We start from the raw sequence: 25,852 nt of genomic DNA on the forward strand, positions 1-25,852 counted from the left end.
GTTGGGCAGCAACCTTATAAAACATATTGGTTGATCAAAGCTCCTTTTTTTCTTCTTCCTAGGAAACAGTGTGCGAGGCTGTCTTGTGAAACATCAATCGTAGTTTAACACTACATACAACGAATTTTTTAATTACTTCCCTCACGATGGTAAACATGACGCATGTTACTGCATGTTTGTCTCTGAACGTCTCTTCCTACTACAATCGACATAATAAAATTTCGTTGTGCAGGTAGACTCTGCTACCTTTCCTCCCAGAAGTATTAGGCTCTGATATGACCTGATTTGGGATTCGTCGTCGACGACCACGTCGTAGACGGAATGCTGTCTAAGCTCTAACGATATGTGAGAGGTGGATTCGTAGTACATTCTTAACGTCCAACATCTGCTCTTACCATTATAACTAGTACAAGTAAAAAGTGTCTTTGCTACAAGATAACGATGTTTTTATTAATGAGACTATTTAGCGAAATCCTGTAGCTCACAGCCGTGTAATAACGATAATATTAGAATGCTTTCATTCCGATACTTTATACTGTATGCTTCACGTTCGGCAGGCGATATGGTGGTAACTTCATCAAGTCAGCCTCTGGAGATTGCCAGCCGCGCGGGATTAGCCAAGCGGTCCCAGGCGCTGCAGTCACGGACTGTGCGGCTGGTCCCGGTGGAGGTTCGAGTCCTCCCTCGGGCATGGGTGTGTGTGTTTATCCTTAGGATAATTTAGGGTAAGTAGTGTGTAAGTTTAGGGACTGATGACCTTAGCAGTTAAGTCCCATAAGATTTCACACACATTTTAACATTTTTCTGGAGATTACCGGTAGCACATCTAGTATATGGGCGATCCTCGAATTTTTTTTTTTTTTTTACAACAGTCCTGGAGCATCCGTCTTACGAGGTAGTGCGAGTTACCAGGCGAGAGCGTTCGCATGTGTTGCTAACCTTTAGACTAGCGCTTAGGTCGGTGAACCACCCATCTCTCAGTTTGCATAAAACGTTTCATGTGGGTACTTGGAGCCCATGAGATGGTTCTTCCTTGCGACTTGACGGCAAATATGTAGAAACATATTGCACGGTCGAAGTCTGGTCAGTATTCCAAAAAACGGCTGTCTAAAGGCTCCCAGCGGTGATATCGGTCCTTGGGTTTGCGGGGTCTGTAGCGCCGGCCGCAAGAGCATAAGTATGACGTTGAATGCCCTGTTATCAGGTATGTGCAGTACGCTTCTCCAGCGATTAATATGCATGTGTTGTTTGCATTTTAAATCAAGTTGGTAACTGGTCTTCATAGAATCGATTTATCGGTACATGATGCTCGTTCTCTGAGGTCACATTTTGTCCTCACTTTTGAAAGATACTTATTATTAATGCACAGGTAGGTTTTGGTCGCAAGTGTAGCAATGTGACACCTCTCGAGCGCGCGTTTTTGGAATTCTATGGATCAGTCAAGATTACGTACAATACTTGATTTTTCCGGTGGTTAATGTTTGAGGCTTATGGTAATGTCGCATATACTTGTAGAGACTATTTTGTTACGAGTCGTCATTCGAATTGGGAGACTAAAAGGAGTTCCCCAAACTAGTTACAAAAGCATGATGGTTAGAGGGAGGAGAGGGAGTATATTTCTGATAGGTCCAAGGCGATGGGGAGGGGTCTGCTTGACGCTTAAACCGTCGGCAACGGTTATCTGCAAAGGCGCCTGCGAGTTACGACAGGTTTAGCTGTGGCAGGATGCCTCTACCCTGAGTGATTGAGCGCCATTTGTGCCTGCTGAAAGGTCGGTAGTGACGAGACACTGGTATTGTTTAAATTTCTCGACCGTTCCTGGGGAGTTGGCCTGGCGTAGTGTTAGAGAGACATATGGACCTCCCCTATTCGCGATCTCGTGGTCGTGATAGTACGAGGATCTCCATACGGTATCGGCATCATTCAGCCAATTCAGGGGGAGAGCGGTGTGTATTTTCACCAGTATTACGCCATTGGTTCTGTTTGTCGTTATCACCGAGAGCGGAAGATGCCTCGGCCAGAACTATATAGTAGCAATATCACTGAACAGGTCAGCAAGCACTATACCGCATTTTTATCGATCACTACTCGGTATTGTTCCCGCAGCCATCGACATTCTCTGATTCACATCCACACGTCAGAGCCTGAGGGGCTATCTACGCTCCGGTAGGTGACATTAATTTTGCTGGCGATGTTGTAAGTACTGGGCGACTGTGTACAGGTATATTTTGTAGTGCTGTGCTACACATGTAATATCCTTGGTTGGAGGCATGAGAATCTTTCCATGATGTCACACAATCTAGTGATGTAATGTGGCATTTCTCATACGATATCGTTAGCTATAGATCAGTTGTGCTTTTAGAATTCTCTATGGTGACACTATTTCTACCATCAATATTACATAAATCATGACGTCGACACGATGTGACACGTCGTGCAACGACGCAATGCGATGCGACATGGCGGAACGCTACGCTGTGATGAGACGTCGCAACGTCGTGAAGTATCGTCGTGCACATAACTGGCATAATTTGCGGCAATACACAAAAATTGAGGGAAATACTGAAAAAATAAGTAAAAATTGGAAGTAATTATTTATCTGTGTGAGTGTGGCGTCTGATGGTGCTCGAAATATTAAATTGTTATTAACAAATAGACCTCAAGTGGCGACATTAGTTTTTAAGAAACAGACACGACCTAATCCCGTGGTGTCCAGCTCTAGAGTAACTTATCCCACCCAAGTGTCGCCGCTATAAAAGACAGAGCTGTGGTGGTGTGCCTCAGTATCAATGATATCTAATTCTGCATTGTGATTACCTGCGTGTATCACCACTTTGACGTGACGTCTGGGAATGTCTTGCGTAATTAGACAAAATACGTAAAATTGCGATAAACCCAGTAAAAATTCGAAAGTGGGCCACAAATAGGCAAAATTGAGAAAAATTCGAAAAATACGTAAAACTCAGAGTACTTAAATATCTGTCTACATGATGTCTCTGCTGATGAAACGAAATACTGAATTGTTATTAACAAATGAAACTAAAGTGGCGTAATTTTTATCAATATGTAGGACCGCCTATAGCCTTTTTCTATGCTCTAGAGTGACTACAGTGATAATAGGAAGCTTTGGAAAATAGATGAATAATACGTCAACTTTCGAACCTACGAAAAACATAGAGAAATACGCAAAAGTGAGAGTATTTACATATCTGCCTGTGTGTGGTCTCTGATGGTGTCACGTGATATTGTTATTAACAAATAGACATATCCACTCCCCATGCTCTGCAACTCCTGATTAGCCCATTCCACATAAGTCTCCTACTTATAAAAGATGACTATGAGGAGGGGGTGCATGATCCTCATTGGTCCAGAGGGATGGGGGAAGGGAGGAGGAGAGGGGGAGGAAGAGAGTGGGAAGAGAAGAGGGGGAGGAGGGGAGGTGCTGATGGTTTCATGGGCAGTGCATGGCGGACAGGTACAAGAGAAACCCACAAACAGTGATGCTCATCGCCAAATAGCTCTACCTACCAAGCCTGAGGAAACGGCCTGTTCCTAAAGTTATGACCTTCTCTCGCGGGAGGACGACGGTTCAATCCCGCGTCCGGCCATCCTGATTTAGGTTTTCCGTGATTTTCCTAAATCGCTCCAGGCAAACGCCGGGATGGTTCCTTTGGAAGGGTACGGCCGACATCCTTCCCCATCCTTTCCTAATCCGACGAAACCGATGACCTCGCTGTCTGGCCTCCTTCCCCAAACAACCCAACCCCAACCCCTTCTCTCGCGTCATTCAGAACTGAATCTGAAGTCTGATATCAGCACATTTTGTTTAAATAAAATAGCCACATGAAAAAATTATAGTGCCATCTATTTAAACACGAATTCATCAGTTTTATGTTCTTTCAGTTTATCGTTTGTGAGCTACAGAAAAATAGCGATAGCTCGATAAATATTAGTTTCTATAGAAAAAGAATGGAAGTTTTAAACTGTTTCCAGCAGTATCTGGGGAATGTTTGATTTTGCGTGCACATAAAACCTTGACCCTCCGTATATAATGGAGAACAGCTGCTCAGACACACTTCCGTATGGTACACGATTTGAATTATTCTCTTATGATGATGACTCTCCATTATGAACGATATAGGAACTTCTGTTACGTGAACGTCCGCTTTATCAACGCATATTTGTCTTAATATTTAGCACACAGTTATTTTATTTCCTTGTCTGAATACAGTGGGTGGAATGCTTGAAAATGTCTCAAAAATTCTAAATATCATACAATATAAACAACATAGTTTGTCCTTATAAACAATATCCTCGTCGTACTTTCCAAGATTAAAAATGATGGCTACAAAACGGCGAGTGAATGACTCGAATGCTACAAGATACATCCCCCCCCCCCCCAAAAAAAAAAGGAAAGAAAAAAAAAGAAAGAAAAGTGCATCGATAGAATACTAAATGCTACTGGACCTTGAAGTTTTTGGATCATAGAGGAAATTTATATAAGGTCAAATAGGTGGCATTCCGAAGTATTATGCAAACTGTTTTAGGCCAAATACATTGTATGTATGCTGCTTATTGTAACTAGATATAAACGTAAAAGTAATAACTGTACACTGTAATTTAATTTAAATTTCGTTGTCTTATGAACTAAAAGCTGCGTCTCCTAAGCATTCCCACCCAGTTTATTCGTTTGTATCATGTAGAAACTTTTTAAACTTGCCGTTCATTTTTGTAGATCTACCTTCCATGATATAAAATATAAGAAATGTCTAAAAATTGACTGATGGGAGCCACTAATATTTTAACTGACAGTTTAAGAATAAATATAAGTAATAGCTATTAATAGCATCATTAGTTAAGAAAAAAAATGTCAGTTTCAGAATCAAATATAGACATAACATTTTATATGTTACGAGAATCATTTCCGAATTGTAAAATGCCGAACAAGTTAAAAGTCATTTAGAGAAATTGACAGATCTATAGGCTAAATTGTACAAAAAGCATCATAGCAACACTGAGGCTACTCTTTGTCTAATGAAAGCTTTTCCGAAGACAAAAATATACAGGTATATATATTTTTTTAATAATTTGACGTTTGTAAGCGCCAGCTTCAACTGAAATGCGTCGCTAAACATCGGAATTGCATTCCAGTAATGAACGTTCTAAACAGAACAAGAGAAGATACGACACACGCTGGAGGAATTGACATATAGGCTACAACATATACACATGGAAGTATCGGGACATCTGGCTGAAAATTACAAGTTCGTGGCGCCCCTCATTGGTAAGGCTGGAATTCAATATGGTGTTGGCCCACCCTTAGCCTTGATGACAGCTCCCACTCTCGCAAGCATACGTTCAGTAAGGTGCTGGAAGGTTACTTGGGGAATGCCTGCCTATTCCTCACGGGGTTCTGGGCTAAGGAGAGGTGTCAATGTCGGTCGGTGAGGCCTAGGACGAAGTCGGCTTTCCAAAACATCCCAAAGGTCTTCTGTAGGATTCAGGTCAGGACTCTGTGCAGGCTGGTTCATTACAGGGATGTTATTGTAGTGTAGCCACTCCGCCACAGGCCGTGCATTATGAAAAGGTGCTCGGCAGTGCTGAAAGATGCAGTCATCACGGAATGGCTCTTCAGCAGTGGTAAGCCAGAAGGTGCTTAAAACATCAATGTAGGCTTATGCTGTGATAGTGCCACGCAAAACAAGAAGGGGTGCAAGCCCCCTCCATGACAAACACGACCACATCATAACACTACCGCCTCCGAATTTTGCTGTTGGCACTACATACACCGGCAGATGACATTCACCGGGCATTCGCCATACCCAAACCGTGCCATCGGATCGCTACATTGTGTATCGTGATTCGACACTACACGCAACGTTATTCCATTGTTCAATCGTCCAATGCTTACGCTCCGTACACAAAGCATTTACGGGTGTGATGTGTGGCTTATGCGCAGCCGCTCAACCACGAAATCAAAGTTTCTTCACCTCCCGCCTAACTGTCATAGTACTTGCAGTGGCTGTTGATGCAGTTTGGATTTCCTGTGTGATGGTCTGGGCAGATGTCTGCCTATTACACAATGTGACCCTTTTCAACTGTCGGCGGTCTCTGTCACTCAACAGACGAGGTTGGCGTGTATGCATTTGTGCTGTACGTTTCTCTTCAAGTTTCCACTTCACTATCACATCGGAAACGGTGGACCTAGGGATGTTTAGGAGTGTGGAAATTTGGAGTACGGATGTTTGACACAAGTGTCACCCAATTATCTGACCACGTTCGAAGTCCGTGAGCTCCGCGGAGCGCCCCATTCTGCTCTCTCACGATGTCTAATGACTACTGAGGTCGCTGATATGGAGTACCTGGAAGTAGGTGGCAGCACAATGCACCAAATATGAAAAAGTATGTTATTTGGGGTATCTGGATGATTTTAATCACATAATTCATCTACAGTTCAACTGACCCCAGGAAAAATTACACTACAACTGGGCACAGCTACCTGGAGAGAAGAGGCTCACACGCTGTTCGCACAGAAGCAGTATTTACAGTGATTCACATTATTCTGTACATGTTCGTTTTCATCATTTGTTACACTGACTTGGACTCGAGATGCACAAAATTAGAGGAAATGGGTGTTGAAAAACACCCATCACAGTTAATAATCATTTCAATTCCTTTTTACTAACAGTTGAAGCGTATCTAAATAATGTACACTAATTGTATGCAATGTTTATGGATGAATATCTAACCCATGGGTAGTGTCTATCCAACAAATGCCACAGAAAATATACAAATAAGTGGGTGTAATCCAGGACTGCAACAAGTTGCACTGATAAAATTCTAGTAAATTGCCATCGATATGCGAATATACTTCTTGGGATTATATGGCAGGAATTTGGCAGAAATATCTCTTCAATTTCGTTACTGGCATTATTTAATATAACTCGATCTCATTTTCTTGTATTTGAGCCTGTTTGAGAACAGCGTAATGTTAATGTGCTTAAGATACAATAATACGCACTTCCAGCAGTGACACACACAGAACAATTACAGACAACATAGTAGAGGAAACAATGATTGTCAACTTGCTTGACAATATTTCAGTTTAAAAATCGTGTTTGGTTACGACTACTTCAAGTTCCAAACTTGCTGAATCTCATAAGGAAAATTTTGTACAATTTTCAGTATTAGCTGTATAATTTCTATATGTATATATACTATAGTCAGCCAAAACATTATGGCCACTGCCCGCCGCGATGTTGGATGCCGCCTTGTGGCGTTGCGGGCACGTGACGAGGTAACAAAAGTATGTAAGCGGAGCAGGCACGGATAGGGGATCACCCTAGCGAATATATAGGCTGCACATGGGGAAAAGCGCAGATTATTATTATTATTATTATTATTATGCAGAGCCTGTGAACGAGTATCTCGAAAACGGCTGAAGCTGAATGTTCACGTTCTACTGTCGTGAGCATCTACGGAAAAAGGTCTAACAGTGAAACTACCACTAGGCGCTAAGTGATTGGACGTCCACAACTTTTTACAGAACGTTGGTTTCGGAGTCTTGTCTGCTCTGTAAAGAAGGATAGATTATCTGTGGCATCTGTGACGAAAAAGCTCAAAGGTGGCCCACTCACAAGTGTTTCGGAGCACAGCTTTCATCGTAAGTTGTTGAATACCGAGCTCCGCAGACTACCATTACGTGTTCACATGTTGACCCAACGACATCGTTAATTACGACTTAAGTGGTCACGGAACCATCGGGGTTCGACCATCAATCAATGGAAACGTGTCGGCCCTTTGGGTGAATCACATTTCTGCTGCACTAAGTCAATGATCGTCTCTACAAACCCCGTCATCGGAGTGAATGGCGGATCGTAAGGTGCAGCGCGCCACGGACGCTGGCTGATGGGAGCAGTATTACGCTATGGAAGACATGCTGGTGCGATTTAGTGGGACCTGTGGTGGTAATCGAAGACACGCTGACAGCTGCGAACAACCTGCAGCCCTTTATGCTTGAAGTCTTCCTAGATAGCACCTCATCTTTCAACAGTATAATGGTCCGCGTCTCGGAACCAGAAACGTACTACAGTGGTTTGCGGAGCATTACAGTGAACTGCCGTTGATGTAACGGCGATCAAATTGGCCTGACACAAATCCTACGGAACCTATCTGGGTCGCTTTCGGGCGTCATCACTGTGTACGCAAATCAGCGGCTCGCGAATTACATGACCTATGAGTAGACATCTAATACCACATACCTCCAAGCCTACCATCAAAGCCGGCCGCTGGTGGCCGAGCGGTTCTGGCGCTACAGTCTGGAACCGCGCGACCGCTACGGTCGCAGGTTCGAATCCTGCTTCGGGCATGGATGTGTGTGTTGTCCTTAGGTTAGTTAGGTTTAAGTAGTTCTAAGTTCTAGGGGACTTATGACCTCAGCAGTTGAGTCCCATAGTGCTCAGAGCCATTTGAACCATTTATGAACCTACCATCAAAGTGTTGGATCCCTGATACGCAGAATTAGATAATCTCCAAAGACGGAGAGACGAGCTATTAAGCAGATGGTCGCAATGTTTTGAGTCATCAGCGTGTATGTATATACGAGAGTTACCCAGAAAGTAATGCATCGCATTTTTTTTGTCAGCCGAGAACAATGCTACCAATGCGAAACGTTACGTATGTATTATTTGAAGTCTCCTGAGTGAGCGCGCCAAGTTTCCGTCACTTCCGAAAAGTAGTGTAGCTGCAGGACAGTTGCCGGCCGCGGTGGTCTAGCGGTTCTGGCGCTGCAGTCCGGAACCGCGGGACTGCTACGGTCGCAGGTTCGAATCCTGCCTCGGGCATGGTTGTGTGTGATGTCCTTAGGTTAGTTAGGTTTAAGTAGTTCTAAGTTCTAGGGGACTTATGACCTAAGATGTTGAGTCCCATAGTGCGCAGAGCCATTTGAACCATTTTGCAGGACAGTTTTAAAATGGTCTCTGTGTTTGATGTACGTTACAAGCAACGTGGCGTCATTGAATTTCTCATTTCATAGAAAGAAACTGTGGGGAATATTCATAAACGCTTGTGAAAAGTCTATCGAGCATTTCCTGTCGACAGAAGTACAGTTAGTCACCGGGCACTTAGGGTGAGGTCATCAGAAGGCGGTTCGGCGGAGCTCTACGACTTGCAGCGGACGGGGAGACCATAGATGGCTGTCACACCTGACATGCTGCAGCGAGCTGATGTTGTCATTCACGAGGATAGAAGCCATTATAGGATGCCATTTGTGGAAGACATTTTGAGTACGATAAGGAGACGATTTACTCAGTGAGCACTGGCTCCGCCACCAGGACAAGGGCTGGTACCGACAGGGCATACACGTCCTTGCTTTGCGCTGGAAGGAGTCCATAGGACCGGATGGAGATTACGTAGAAAAATAGGTTGTGTAGATGAAATACCATTCGTTCGTATGTGTAATTCTCAATATCTTCAATAAGGAACTGTTGAAGAAAAAAAAATGCGGTGCATTACTTTCTGGGCAACCATGGTATATTGTAAAATAAACGACTTTTGTCATATACGTTTTTACTAAGTTCTTGCCAAGTAATGTGTTACAGTGATCACACAGTTCCTACAAAAAAATTCAAGCAAACATCTTAAATAACAGTGATTCTCAATCGAAAACATATCATTAATTTGGGACGTAATTAACTGAAGTTGCGAAAGCTGTAATATGAGAACAGAAATACCAGAATGACCTTACCATTATGATTAAGGCTTGTACTGATATGCAGGCTTCATGGCTGCATCAACATCGGTATTCTTCAAACCACCACGAAGTGAATGGCAGAGGATACTTCTCATTGTAGGACATATTAGGGTTTACTAGTGAATCCCCCCCACCCATTTCCTGATCTACGACTCATTAAAGAATCATACTCCCATGTATAAAACTAGTTTCAGGTGTGTGATTACATATGAGTGAGTGTATGTGTTAAATATGTGATGTTAATCATGTAAACCCTGTATACTGTAGGTCATAATTTCCCACGTATATGTGTCGTGCAGTGATACCGCTTTGCAAGTACATTCAATCTGTATACCGTCTGCAGAATGTGTTGCGAATAGAGTTAACAGTTTATAAGTAATAAATAGTAATTTCATGCCTAATTCTGAAGTTTTAGCCGCGCGGGATTAGCCGAGCGGTCTGCGGCGCTGCAGTCATGGACTGTGCGGCTGTTCCCGGCGGACGTTCGAGTCCTCCCTCGGGCATGGGTGTGTGTGTTTGTCCATGGGATAATTTAGGTTAAGTAGTGTGTAAACTTAGGGACTGATGACCTTAGCAGTTAAGTCCCATAAGATTTCACACACATTTGACCATTTTTGAAGTTTTACTGCATGAACAGCGAAAACGTAGTAAACGATAAACTTTTTGCCCTTCATTAATTTGTGGGAGATGTCAGTTAGACAAAGTTTCGAATAGGTTTGAAATTGTGAGTAAAATGTGTCGGAAGTCGCTAAGTGGTCCCACTCTCAAATACTGGATGAATGTAATCTGGGTAATTTGGGCATCGTGAGTTATGCTACCTGAAGACATATACACAGTTTCTAATTTTAATATTTGTTTTAATGTGTTAAATCTCTAACGTAATGTTGTACCTCTTAACGAGTAGATAATGACGACACTTTAAATTTTTAAATTCGACCAATAAATATATGAAATACTGAAAATCAAACTTTTCGCCCATGGAAGCCGTTAGACAGGCAACCAGAAAATAAGAATGGTGCCAGTTTTATCGCTTAGTGATACAGAAAATTTCACTTCCAGTCTCATATGGGCAGGGGGGAAGAATGAATGAATAGAGTTCACTAAGAGTTCTGCGATTAATCTGACTTCGTCTTAGCAGCCACTGCATGAAAAATACGTAGGGAGCTCGAATATACTTCAGGATTCCTCGCTTAATATAGGTTTTTGTATATTTGGAAGCAGATGTTCCCTGGTTAATTGACGGTGTCAGGACGAATACTGGAAAAGAGTGGGGGACAAGCAGCCAGAAGATGATAACGAGCAACATGGATCTGCAGCAGCAGGGATATTCCATGCATTGGAAGACATAAGTGCCGCATTCGAAGTTTTGTTCCGAGCATATTAGGTGGTTCTTGTCCTGTGTTTTTCCCTGCCTATTTATCTTTGGGTGTACTTTTTTTGCTTGAATGGATAGGCCAGAGTCATAGTGGAAGTTTCAGTTAAGGAAACCATTCAGTTGCTCTCATAGAGCAGTTAGGCCAGTTGGAGGGAGATCTAGAGTCACTTAGAGAAGTGAAGAGTGGACAGTCATGCCCTGACCCACTAACTCTAGATAGCAACATCGTGACTTTGGCCACCCTGTTTTCAGGGAAATGGGGGGAGAATGTTTGTATGCTTGTTTTCTTTTTCGATAATCCGACCACGGCCGCCAGTTCAGGCAATTGGAATAGGCAGCAGTTACTGTGTGTGACTGGGCTGGAACTAATAGGGCATGCTAGTGCATATGTTACGTACAACGTAAGGTTAAGAGAGGCAAAATAGTTTGACGATATCCTTGGGACTGATAGATAGATATCAGAAAAAGAACATAGCAGAGTACTACCGCAATCAACTCAATAGGCTGTATCAAGGCATCAAGGCTTGGGAGTCGGTTGAGGATTTTGAGGATTGCATCCGCAAGATTGATATTGATGCTTACGTACCCTCGGAAAATGATAGAGTCAATTCAGCTACTTTACAGGAAGCCAAGGAAACTTGCCTAGATACAGGGCTATTACAAATGATTGAAGTGATTTCATAAATTCACTGTAGCTCCATTCATTGACATATGGTCACGACACACTACAGATACGTAGAAAAACTCACAAAGTTTTGTTCGGCTGAAGCCGCACTTCAGGTTTCTGCCGCCAGAGCGCTCGAGAGCGCAGTGAGACAAAATGGCGACAGGAGCCGAGAAAGCGTATGTCGTGCTTGAAATGCACTCACATCAGTCTGTCATAACAGTGCAACGACACTTCAGGACGAAGTTCAGCAAAGATCCACCAACTGCTAACTCCATTCGGCGATGATATGCGCAGTTTAGAGCTTCTGGATGCCTCTGTATGGGGAAATCAACGGGTCGGCCTGCAGTGAGCGAAGAAACGGTTGAACGCGTGCGGGCAAGTTTCACGCATAGTGATGTGAAAGATTCAGTGTTTAAACCTCCTCTACCAAGAAACGTGCCAGAACTGCAAGCTCGCATCAACAATGCTTTCGAACTCATTGATGGGGACATGCTGCGCCGAGTGTGGGAGGACCTTGATTATCGGCTTGATGTCTGCCGAGTCACTAAAGGGGTACATATCGAACATTTGTGAATGCCTAAAAAAACTTTTTGAGTTTTTGTATGTGTGTGCAAAGCATTGTGAAAATATCTCAAATAATAAAGTTATTGTAGAGCTGTGAAATCGCTTCAATCATTTGTAATAACCCTGTACATTCGTACGTGGCTTGGAGATTGAATTGTCCAGGAAAGTGTGAATGGAGTTTCCAAAGTCGTTAAACCAAGATATCGATAACGAGTTGCCATTAGAGGAAGTATATTCTGTTATCAAAACGCACGAAAGAAAGACGGTATTTAGTACGGATGTGAAATGCTTTAGGTGTGGTCTCAAAGTGCATATGAATCGGGAATGTGGGGAGCAGCAGTGCAAGCGGTGCGAGAGATTTCGGGGTTTTCTGACGAGAACTACGGTAACACGAACTGGCAGAGGCAGGTATGACAGTTCCACTCGCAGCAGTTAAACACTACAAGGCGCGGGATGTCGACTGTACAGCGCTCCCAGTAAGAATCAGCACATGTGCGAAATCAGTGACAGACTTTTTCCTGACCGGCTACGAGGGGAACAGGTTGCGCAAGTTTTTATTTGATACCGATTTACAGGTATATGTGGCGAGTAGGTGCTTACTCGGGAAAAAGGAATTTAAAGAAGTACGCTGGGCGCTAAGCGGCGTAGGTGGGTGTCATGTGAGCTCACTTGGATCAGGGATGTCGAACTTCCGGGTGGGGGAAGTTAATCTCGAAGATAATAGAGAAGTTCTGCCCGTAGATGGCGGTAGCTAGGTGATTTCCTGGTTGCAAATCACGCCAGGTGTGACTTGGAAGGGCTAACGGTGGAACTAGATGGAACATTGTTTCATCTAAGCTCTACGGCCGGAATACCACTGCTGCTGCAAGGTTCACCCCAAGGCCTGAGGAAATCACCTGCAAGGTCTGTTATGGTCAACGCGCGGTATATTACACGGAAAAGTGCGGGGAAAGTACGAGGGTTGCCCAGTAAATAATGCCCCATATTTTTTTTCTCCAGACGTATTTATTCCACAACAATCAAATTTACATATGCGAAAGACTGATGTTTTGTCTACTTGCTTTATTTTTCCACATAATCTCCTTCAAGTTCGACGGCCTTTTTCCAGCGAGACACAAGAGCGTGTATTCCCTGCCGGTAAAAATCTTTACTCTGCCTACGGAGCCAGGTTGTCACTTCGTGAATCACTTCTTCGTCATCGGCAAAACGTCTTCCACGAATGAAATTCTTCATTGGCCCAAACAAGTGAAAGTCTGAAGGAGCCAAATCGGGGCTGTAGGGTGGATGGGGTAACACTATCCAACCCAGTTTCGCGATGTGTTCACAAGTCCTCAAACTTGTGTGAGGACGAGCGTTATCATGCTGAATCAAAACATTCTGTGGGTTAACATGACGCCCAAGGCGCCGGAAGCGCTGCTTAAGTTTGTCTAATGTTTTGACATAAGCCTCTGAATTAATGGTACTGCCTTTTGGCATCACATCAATGAGAATTACGCCCTCGCAATCCCAAAACACAGTCATCATGACTTTTCCGGCTGAAGGACCTGTTTTGAATTTTTTCTTCTGTGGAGAATAAGCATGACGCCATTCCATCGATTGTCTTTTTGTTTCGGGCTCAAAATGATGCACCCAAGTTTCATCACCTGTCACAATCCGTGACAAAAAGGCCTCCCCGTCAACGTGAAAGCGTCGCAACAAATCGAAAGAAATGTCTTTTCTTTGGGATTTGTGATCGACAGTATGACACCGAGGAACCCATCTTGCACACACTTTTGAGTATCCAAGCTGATTGATAATCACATCCACACTTCCTTTGCTTACTGACAACTCCAGTGCCAATTGTCGAGTCGTAATGCGTCGATCCCGTCGAATGAGAACATCAGCCCGCTGCAACATGTCAGGCGTGACAGCCGTGGGAGGCCTTCCCGACCGCGGCAAATCTCGGAGCTCCGCAGCACCGCCCTCTGATGCTTTCACCCTCTGTGCCCAGCGACCAACAGTACTCCTATCGACTGCAGATGTTCCGTAGACGTTGCACAAGCGTTTATGGATATTGCCCACGGTTTCTTCCTCTGCTACGAGAAATTCAATCACTGCACGTTGTTTCTGACGGATGTCACTTGCAGACGCCATTTTAGAACATTCCTACACCACCGCTCTCTGTCGGAGGAAATTGAAACTTTGCGTACACACGCGGGAAACTTCAAATAACTCGCACCTAAAGTTTCACATTTCTAATATTTTTTATTTCGGAGAAAAAAAATATGGGGCATTATTTACTGGGCAACCCTCGTATTCTGGGCTGAGGTGGGTACTGATCTGCCAGTAAATTCCTTGTGTGCCGTCGAACCATTGTCTGAGAATGAAAAATTAGATCTAGTCAAATCTTTGTACGACGTAGCGTGTCCTACGTTCACGAGATGGAAGGTCCCAAAATAGTACCTGTTAATGCAGGTAATTTCGGCCACGAAGAAGTGCAATTATCACATGGTATCCTGACATCAAGTTTGGTAGTGTTAGATGAGTTGGCCAGATATTTTACTATTAGTTACACAGCGCCGGGAGAGTCTGTTAACCGGATCGCACTATAAGATAAGGTAGCACATCGGGAGAGACAAGACAGGGAGGCAGTGGAGAAACTTTGGGGAGAATACGTAGAGTTGTTTAATCCTTTGGGTCCATTGCTGTCACGCTCTAGTAAAACGTAACATTCCCAGTGGGAACAAGGGCCCGGTCTATAAGCGGCAACATCGGTTTCCACACTACTTACAGACGTTTGTGGAGGATTTTTTTTTCAATCAGCAACTTCGGGATGGGATTACTGGAACAATTAACAGCCTGTGGTATATCCAGGTAGTCATTATGAGGAAAGGATCACCATATGGTGGTAAGACATATCAGTGTTTTTGCGACTGCTGGTTGTTCAATCAGACAGCAGTGATGGACTCATACCCAATGTCAAACATACAGCGACTCAAATAATCTATGTCAGTGCCGATATTTTATGACATTAGATTTTATAATCCTTAAGAATTCCCCTGCAAATTTACAGCATTTTTAGATAGTGTGTTTCAAGGTTTGAAGCTCAAGCTATGCATAGTATATCTGGACGATATAATCCTGTTTTCTAGAGATATCCCAGAGCATATTTTACGGTCACGCGAGGGTATCGGTAGATTGCACGTTATGCGATTCACGCTAAGCCTGAAGAAGTGTCATTTTATGTTACAAGAAGTCCGATATTTGGGCCACGTTATAAGCCGAGATGGTGTTCTCACCGACCCGTGGCTGATTGAGGCTGTAAAAATTTTTCCAACGGCCTCTAAAGTGAAGGAGTTTCAGTTGTATTTCGACCTCGCAATTTTTTATTGATGGTATGTGCCTAAGTCCGCTAAGATTTCAAGGCCCTTTAGGCAATTGTTAAGGAAGAGATTGAAGTTCCATTGGACGCCGGAATCCGAAATCGCATTAGAAAAACTAAAATATTTGTTAACATTAGCCCGTTCTTGCTTTTCTAGATTTACAAAAACAGTTCATGTTCTCGTGTGACTCAAGCAATTCCGCGTTAGGTGTCGTCTTGAGGCGAGAAATAGCTGGCCAGAAACAACTCAAAGCTTATGCTTCAAGGCACCTTAAGGGTGGCTGAGAGAAATTAATCAGCGGTAGAGAAGGACATTTTCACATTAATGATCGGAATCTCTTATTTACTGTATTACCTGCACGGTCGACGTTTTAGGGTCATAACCGACCATGAAGCCCTCAAATAGCCATTATGGCTCAAAGACCAGACAGGCAGGTTAACAAGATGGGCTCCAAGCCTGATTGAGTACGACTTTGAAGTAATACAACGGCCAATGGCCAATGGGGTCAGCCACAAGGTACGCCGGTTGAATGCACTGGCAGACGAGAATGAATGGAGGGCAGCGCGAAACGCTGACTCGGATTGTCACCGGTTTTCCAAGCAGCCACAGTTCTGCACAAATGATGGAGTGTTGTATAGGATAGCAAGAAATAGGCCACGCTTGGTAGTATTGTAGAGATTACGGAACAGGGCGTCGAGGCTGGCCCACGGTTCAGTTTTGACAGAACATCTGGTTCGCAGGACGAGTGAGCGGAGAGGAGCATAAAATTATTAGTGGATAACGCACAGATTGGATGTATACCACTACGTCAGAAACTGTATTCCATGTGCGCCGAACTCAGCCATCATAAAATCAAATTACGAAGGCACCTGAAGGGGATTAAACGTTTCAAACGATCAGCTTGTATATTTTGGGACCAGTACCACAAACACCATCAGGGCACCGATATGTATGGACAATAACAGACCTTTTTCGAGCTTCAAAAACAGTGGCACAGGATATGATCAATCAATGGATACTCAGGTTTGAGACACTGGAGACCATAATAACTGACCAAGGATCGAATTTCATGTCCGATTTTATGCAACAGTTGTATAGGTTGTCGCATACTAAGAAACTGCGAACGAGCGCTCTGCATCCACAGGCCAACGGTCGAACTGAAGGGGTTCACAAAACGATTGCGAAAATGTTAAGTTGTTATCTTAATTCCCAGCACAACAATAGAAGATACGTTACTATCTTATATCACGGCCGCTTGTAGTTCAAAAATCCATCAAAGCACCGGGTTGTTGCCATGCGACGTGATTTTCGATCGGATAATGCCGTCACCCTTTGAATTTTGCAAATCCTCGCCGGAGCGTGACATTTGGTCAGTACAGGACTTTGCCAGAAGGTTGAAAACTATTTCCAGACAAGTGGCGAGGATGAAGCTTTGGAGCGAAAACATAGGACTCATAATAGTAAAGCAGTATTGCCTAAGTATCACGTGGGTCAGTGGATGATGACCAATCCTTACATGCCGAAAGGAAAAACGAAAAAGTTTGTATCACGATATCAGCGTCACTTACAGGTGACTGAAATGACGTCAACTGATAATGTCAAGTTACAGCTTCTGATTCACCCCGCGATAATTCATGTGAGTCATATTCGGCCATTTAAGGGAAATATTGGAGAGCTGCCTTCTTTGTCGGCAGGATCTTCGAAAGGGTGGAGGGAAGATACGAAGAGAAAAGGGAAAAGGAAAACGTTAGACAAGGGAAACAAGATAATTCTGTAGCTGGCACGACTCATAATTATGCATTTAGACCTCGAGCAAAGAACATCAGGATTTTCTATTCCTGCAGGGCACTCGGTCCTACCCGGAGCATGAGGAAGCAGCCAGAGCACCCTGCAGTGAGGCGGGAACAAGAAGGAAGAAGGAAGCAGTATGTTTCGACGTGCTAGGAGTGCAGTGCTGTTGAAGGATGACAAAAAGATAGTCCCCTACAAGATTGTGTCATGTTCTCTAGACAAACGGGCGTAATTATGTCAGACCATCTGTGGACTTTGAGGACAGACTGTAACAATTGGGCACTTGAAAACGAGATATAAAAATCAGTCCACACAGTTAATCCTACGACTAAGACGGAGGAGGTTGGACACAGGCTGTCGAATTTTGAAGAGTGTACAATCTTCGAAACGGCCGATGCTGAGGAGCTGGAAAATATTAATAAGGCGTTGCAGCACATGGGGTGGTAAAAAGCAAGCAGGTGAAAGTAAACTTGCACGCGACCAGCTCGTCCGTCTAAAAAGCGACGTAGAGAACAACAACCGGCAGCTGCGCGTTCTCACCAGAACACTAATATCTCACAATCACACATCAGCAGAGACAACTAAGACCTGCAAATAATCGGAAACCTCCTGAATAACACTGATGCGCAGTTGATGGTAGCACAATTACTACGCGACCTGGCAAGTACTATAACTGATGTCTTTATTGGCACCACATAACTACGGGAATCCCTACTTACACGCCACACGTGGGAAAGTGACACCAGTACTGCTACCCACAAGCAGCTTCGAGTGGGACTGAGGAGGTTCTAAGCCGAAGCACACGCATCATTAGAGCCATTTTTGTCCCTCTACTATCATATGGCCACCATCACGAGCAAACAAAACGGGCACTCAACTCGATATTCGCGTCCAAATACCTCTAACGTGTAAGGATTGTAAATTTGAATGCTATGCCTTACAGTCATACCCAGTAGCATGGGGGCGCTACGAAAGTTCGTGCAGCTGAAAGTACATAAAATACTATTGCCGGCTCGCGACAGACACACCCATATATTCCTGGCCACACAGAAATTTCTTCAGTGCCGTATTGGACCGATTACCACCTGTTGTACAAAGCCCGCATATCGTGGTCGTGCGGTAGCGTTCTCGCTTCCCACGCCCGGGTTCCCGGGTTCGATTCCCGGCGGGGTCAGAGATTTTCTCTGTCTCGTGATGGCTGGGTGTTGTGTGTGATGTCCTTAGGTTAGTTAGGTTTAAGTAGTTCTAAGTTCTAGGGGACTGATGACCGTAGATGTTAAGCCGGCCGAAGTGGCCGTGCGGTTAAAGGCGCTGCAGTCTGGAACCGCAAGGCCGCTACGGTCGCAGGTTCGAATCCTGCCTCGGGCATGGATGTTTGTGATGTCCTTAGGTTAGTTAGGTTTAACTAGTTCTAAGTTCTAGGGGACTAATAACCTCAGCAGTTGAGTCCCATAGTGCTCAGAGCCATTTTTTGTTGTACAAAATTATTACGGACCGTCCCCAGATCACACGAGTTCTCATAATTCCGCTGTCACAACGCAGTCGCAGAATGTCCCAAAGAAGTAATCACAAATGAGGTGGACATTTTCCAACGAGTAGACCAACATTTATTGTACTCTGTAGCAAAACATACGGTTATAATTTGCCCTTGTTATGATCAGAGCCGGTAAAGCGTCCCTCAAAGCGTAGAATTATAAGAACAACTGATAATCAACGGCACTCAATATGATATTTCTGGACCCACTTTTCGATTGCCAACCACCATAACTGGAACCATCTACGTACCCGTACAACGTTCCAAAATCCTAACCACCTAACACCTCACGTTCCGAAATAGTACCATGGACTCGACCCTACTCGCCTCTCTGAATCAGATGATTGCCTTGCAGCATGGCCGACTCACCAACGAACACCTTTTAGAATATATAAGTAATTACCAGCGCAACCAGCAGCAACGAATAATAGTCACTGTGTCTTCGACACCAGCGGCCTATATACAGGCATCAAAAAAAGCTTGTATCACCCCAGTTCCCAGAACTCCTAACGACAGACGTTGACTCTGGATAATGTATCACAGACACAGTCCCTTTGACTGTTCATAGATGTCACTAAACCCGCCCAAAGATGTAAACGACCATGTATGAGCAGCGCCTATTAGACGGAGGGGGTCCGACAGCCGATCAGTTGCAGTCATTCCACCAGGAAGGAGGTACACGGCTTGTGTTGTCTGTAGTTCAACCATGCCTAGACGGTCAATACAGCGGTTCGATCGCGTCCACATTGAGTACTTTGTGCCAGGAAGGGCTCTCAATAAGGGAAGTGTCCAGGCGTCTCGGAGTGAACCAAAACGATGTTGTTCGGCATATGCCTTCAACCAAACAATCGTCGGAGACGTGTTTGGAGGCAACCCGGTCAGGCTGAACGCCTCAGACACACTGCCCAGCGAGTGCAGCTAGGTGGAGGTTCCCTGCTTTTTTGGAGTTGCAGTATGTGGGGCCGACGTACGCCGCTGACGGTCATGGAAGGCGCCGTAACGGCAGCACGATACGTGAATGCCAACCTCCAACCGACAGTGCAACCATAAAGGAACATACTTTCCAGGCAGTCGTCTCCATGGACAACAATTTGCGCACCCATCGTGCACATCTTTTGAATGACTTACTTCAGGATAACGCCATCGTTTGACTAGAGTGGCCAACATGTTCTCCAAACATGAACCCTACCGAAAATGCTTGGGATGGATTGGAAAGGGCTGCCTATGGACGACGTCACCAAACAACAACTCTGGGGGATCTACGCCGAATCGCCGTTGAGGAGTGGGACGATCTGGACCAACAGTGCCTTGATGAACTTATGGATAGTATGCCACGACCAATACAGGCATGCATGAATGCAAGAGGACATGCTACTGGCTATTAGAGGTACCGGTGTGTACAGCAATCTGGACTACCATTTCTGAAGATCTCGCTGTGTGGTGGTACAACATGCAATGTGTGGTTTTCATGAGCAATAAGAAGAGCGGAAATGATGTTTATGTTGATCTATATTCCAATTTTCTGTACGGGTTCCGAATTACTAGGAACTGAGGTTTTACAAAAGTTTTTTTGATGTGTGTAGTTTGTGTTGTCAGAGGAACTGTGTAATATCTATTCAAGAGAAAAGGTGCCAAATCCCGCCTCTGCCGGCCTTTAGCCTACCGATTCGGACATGTAGAAGAGGCAATGAAAACAATGAGCATGGAATATATGGAAGAGCCAAGTTTCAGACTGTATACAATCACAGTGCACTCGCAGCCATGATGTACAAAGCTTAAATACAACGATTATTCGTAAGGCAGTTGTGAAGAAGACAGTACCGTAACACAAGTAGCAGAAAAGTGAATAGCCTAGCGATTTTAGATAAGGGTTGTAGAGATAGTGCTTCGGGTGATAGTAGAATTCGGGTGGGAATTCTTCCGTGCAGGGCGAAGTGAAGAAGGAAAATGATTAAACTGGTTAAAGCATTAAGAGGGTTTGAAAACGTACTGTGACTTCGGTTAACAGCTCAGAAGAACGAGGGCGTATCTTAAGCGGATCGCTGACCATCCGAGTCTGACAACAGAATGGCGAAACGAGGACGACAACAGGTGAGTTACGTGACGATCGACGACGCGCTCCACACCGAAGTGACGACAGGGGTGCGGTAATCGTGCCCCGATTACGTCAGCCAGAAACTTCCATCGTCCTATTGACCAGTGTAAAACGGCAGACATTAGCGGGGAGGAGTACACTTAACGACCACAGGCCATTCCGTCATCGTCGGGCTATCAGGTGACGTTCCACCTGTGCCACCCGGCACTACCACTACCGCAGACATCGTGATCAAGCCTCGAGCTCCCGATTTTGAGTTCCCGCCCACCAGGGAGCTACCGCCACGGAGCTGGTCTACGGGGCGGAACGCAGATCCGTTCACTGCCGTTGACGTCAAGACTCACCGGACCGCGCCGGGCGCGATAGCCACGTCGCGCTCCGACAAAGTCAGCGTCTGCTGAAGGCCGACGCCAGCTCCTCGCTGCAGCGTTTCTCACTGTCACCGTGGCAGGTACTGGCCGTTAGCCTCCGACCACACCGGCACCGCCGGAGTATTACAAGGGGATCAAAATTCATTCCAAGGTCCATTTAGAAACTGTAATGACTTGATACTGAGATAAGTGCTTTGTATCTGCCGTCAGGAGCCGACTGCTGTCCACGCCCTCCCACCTCCTGGCAGAGAACGCGCTATATAGACAGTTACAATTCCCCACCTCTTTTTACAGTTCAAACATCTGCCAATTCATATTTTTCGGCATTTAAGTCCTTCTCGTCCTCTATTCGAAATTACCTGCGACGCTTTCCCATATACTTGAGCAATATTCTAGTATGTGCCCCACGAGTGTTTTGTAAGAGGTCTCATTTCTAACCTGCTGCCTTTCCTCGCTGTCCTACCAATGAAATAAAGTCTGACACTTGCATCAACTACTATTCATACTATGTGAACACTCTGTGTCACATCTCCACGATTTGTTATACACATGTTTTTGTATGAGTTGATCGATTCTAACAGTGACTCACTGATATTAAAGTCTAAAGATACTACTTTCGGCGTTTAGCGAAATACACAATTTTACTTTTCTGAACATTTAAACCAAGTTACCCATCTTAGCACATTCCTTTTATATTAATCAAGATTTTACCGAATGCTTGTGGAGTTATTTTTAAATTTTTTTTCCATTATAGATAAAAGTATGAACTACAAAATTCAGAATTTGCTGTCAGTATTGAGTGTCATATTGTTAATATATACAGCATGAACAGCAAGAGTCCCAACTAACTCCCTTTGCGCACGATTAAACCCATTAAATTTGTCAGAAGCTTTCCCTACCAAACTATTCAATTATTTTCTTCGTGCTATTATCAGCAGTTGATATATGTTTTAGGAAACTCATTAGGCAGATCTGGCTGAGAAGTATTTATATACCACCGGTTTCGGTCTGACACAATTGTGTGGTACCTGTATCAACGATAAGATGAAAATGACTACAGAATCTCAAAATACAAAATGTCGTATAGATTACAACAATATAAAAGCATTACTTACCAAACATTGGCCAATAAAATTCACATGACCCTCGTGTAGAAATACAAAATCCCATTACAATAAAACTTACCAACAACAGGATGATATACACCGATTTTCTCGTATCGGCAATTATATTCATACAAAAAATGAAATGACTGAACTTATGTAGTCAAAACATAAAGTGAGTAACCGAAGTCTATGTAAACTCAAAGGTGAAACCACATATATGTCTAGTCGATAAGAGTATTAGCACACACGCTTAATATCAAGGTAAAACAACAATTATGACAACTGTTACAATAAAGTCATTAGTACCGTTTGTACCGAAGCAGAATAATAAGATATGAAAATCATCACAGTTATAAAATCGCATTTTTATGAAAAATTCGTGTCAAATGCATGTTAATTGCACCATTTATTTTCTTTTTGAGATGATGCACAATTTTTTATTTAGGAAAAGTCACCCTGAATGTAGAAAGGAAGCAATCCCGGAAAGTAAAAACATCATTTTATGTCCACCACACTGTTGGACACTTTTTCCCCAATGGTAAAGTCAGCACTCTAGCTTTGAAAAAAAAGTGTAATATACATTCAGTTACTTGTAAATGCGGCAAACTCAGTATTGGTCTGTCCGGGAGGGCAATATGCGCCCGCTTGAAGGAACACCACGGTAGTTGGAAATTTATGAAATGAAACTCTACTTTTTAAGAATACTGGCTTAGTGAACGCCATAGTTACAAGGTGAAACATGAAGTATTACATCACATCCATAATGGAAGGAAGATGTACTATCTTGAAATAATGGAAATTGTTACACATATGACCATCAGCCCAAGCCTAGAACTGGATGACAAGAAACAGTTACCTTACTCTCCACTTCCAACTGCAATTACTGTTCATAATCTCATTGTGGCCATATTGCAAATTACACCTCTCACTCGCATGACCCATTTTCCTTTATTTCAGTTACTGTAATGTGTCTTTTTGTTTTATAATAATCACTTTGTATACTCACAGTTATTTCCCTTATCTGATTTATCTCGCTAGTATATCTTGTCAGTTTTTTTAAAATTTTAGACCTGTTAAGGACAAGATTATTTTGTTCAGCAACACACTTAGAACGTGTCACCAAAGTTTACTGCCCAACTTATTTTCTTCTATGAACAGCTGTTGTAATTTGTACATAGCTCATTAGTTTATGTGTAACATATTTTACCTTAGTTAAGTAGCCTTACATCGCATTTACACTGAAATAATTGCTCTTATTTTATTCCTAAAGCTAATATTAACATTTTTCATCCTTGGAAATGAAGTCACTATTTTAAAATCTTTGATCCAACAAAATTTCACTGCAACGCATACTTGTCTTTGTACCTGACGATGGCGTAACAGCCGAAAACTAGTTTGTGAAATAAATAATGAATATTGTAGCATATTACACGAATGTTGCGTGTGTTTTCACTCATAATGTAAACCTTCCTTTACGTACTTTCTGGATTCTTATTTCAATGTTTCATATATGTACGTGTTTTTTAAGGATAAGCCACAATACCTCTCCTGGTTCCCCTGTAAAATGTGATGTTTTGTGTTATAATATTTAATAGGATTACATCTCGTGATGGTTGTATGGCTCGTCAGAGTTGAGTAAATCTCTGTTTCTGCTTAGATGGTATTCTCCATCATTACTGCACGTTACTAGTCTAATGAATATTTTACTTAAGTTTATTTATGAATGACAATCGCTGATAGCCGTGTTTTATTTGCTTCATTTACAGTTACTTCCCTAAATCTGCTCCTTCATTATTTCATTTATTTGTTGATTGTTTCATGTCCATTTATTACTGTGTTAATTTGTCTTAGACAGATTACCCTGTCCTTCCCTTGTTTTTGAATGACTATAAGAAGCCCACTAGTAGTTACTGTGATGTATCCAGCTTGACCTTTATAGCTAACTTTCCTGATCCTTTTGGGAAATGAATTTCCTATTATTCCAATTGACTGTGAAGTGGGATTGTATACTACATTACTCTAAGTTTCACAAATAATGTGAAATACATTTCCTGCGTTTCTGCATTTCTACAGGAACTCATCTAGTGTTTTTATGCTGTGTACCTTTTACTGTTAGGCCTGTTGCGTTTTTCTTGTATCTGTGATCATGACATTTATGTTTCGAACCTCAATTTTAGTCATTTACTTAGATGTGCCTTGTTTCTGGATCTTTGTCAATTGGGACATGTGATACACTGAATTGTATGATATATTGCGCTTAAAAATTGTATATAATAATACTGCTGGCACCGTTGCTTTAATTATATTTCCACATCATTTGCCATGGTTTAGCTTAGTATCGTTTAGTTTTTTATTAGTTCGATATTATATTGTGATGTATACCTGACATGATTTTATACAAAAATTAGTTGTGATTAATTTGGTACCTTATTATTCTCATACAGCATCGGCGTTACTTGTGACTGTGCTGTAATGCTTGTCATTGTGGTTGTTTTACCTTAAAATTACCTTTGTGTGCTACTGCTCTTATACAGTAGATATCTTTCTGGTTTTATCTTTGGCTTCCAAATAATTCGGTTACCCATGTTTTGTGATGACTATATTTGTTCATTTATTTGTTTCTGTGCGAGACAATAACTGATGGTGCGAAAAATCGTTGTCTACCTTTGCTGTTGTTCATGATTTTGATAGTTAATGTGACTTTACGTTTCTACGTGTGAGTCATGTGATTTTTGTTGGCCAGTTTTCGGTAAGTAATTATTCTATATTGTTTTGGTCTGTGTGATGTTTTGTGTTTTAAAGTTATATAGACATTTTTATCTTCTTAACGTTGGGACAGGCACCAGACGATGGTCTTGGACTGAAATAGATACTAAAGCAATTGTTTTAATTTAGCTGTATCATGAGGTATCTGTAGCTGGTGTGATACAGAGTCAAATGATTTTCGGTAGTCAACAAATATTGGATCCAGCCCATTGCCTCTTATCAGTGGCATGCAGGGAGTCATTTGACACAGTGTGAGTTTAGTTCCACTTAACTAGTGTTCGCGGAATTCATGCTGGTTGGCATAGGGAAGATCATTCTGTTCGAGATACTTCTTTAGGTTTGTACTCAGAAAAGTTCTAAGACTCTGGAACAGATTGATTTAAATTTCACTAAATGGCAGTTCTACAGGTCGCTCTTGCTACCAATTATGCAGACAATTGTGATCTGTATTTTCTCCCAAACAGTGGGAC

This window comes from Schistocerca nitens, chromosome 3, assembly GCF_023898315.1.
Source record: "Schistocerca nitens isolate TAMUIC-IGC-003100 chromosome 3, iqSchNite1.1, whole genome shotgun sequence".
NCBI lineage: Eukaryota > Metazoa > Arthropoda > Insecta > Orthoptera > Acrididae > Schistocerca > Schistocerca nitens.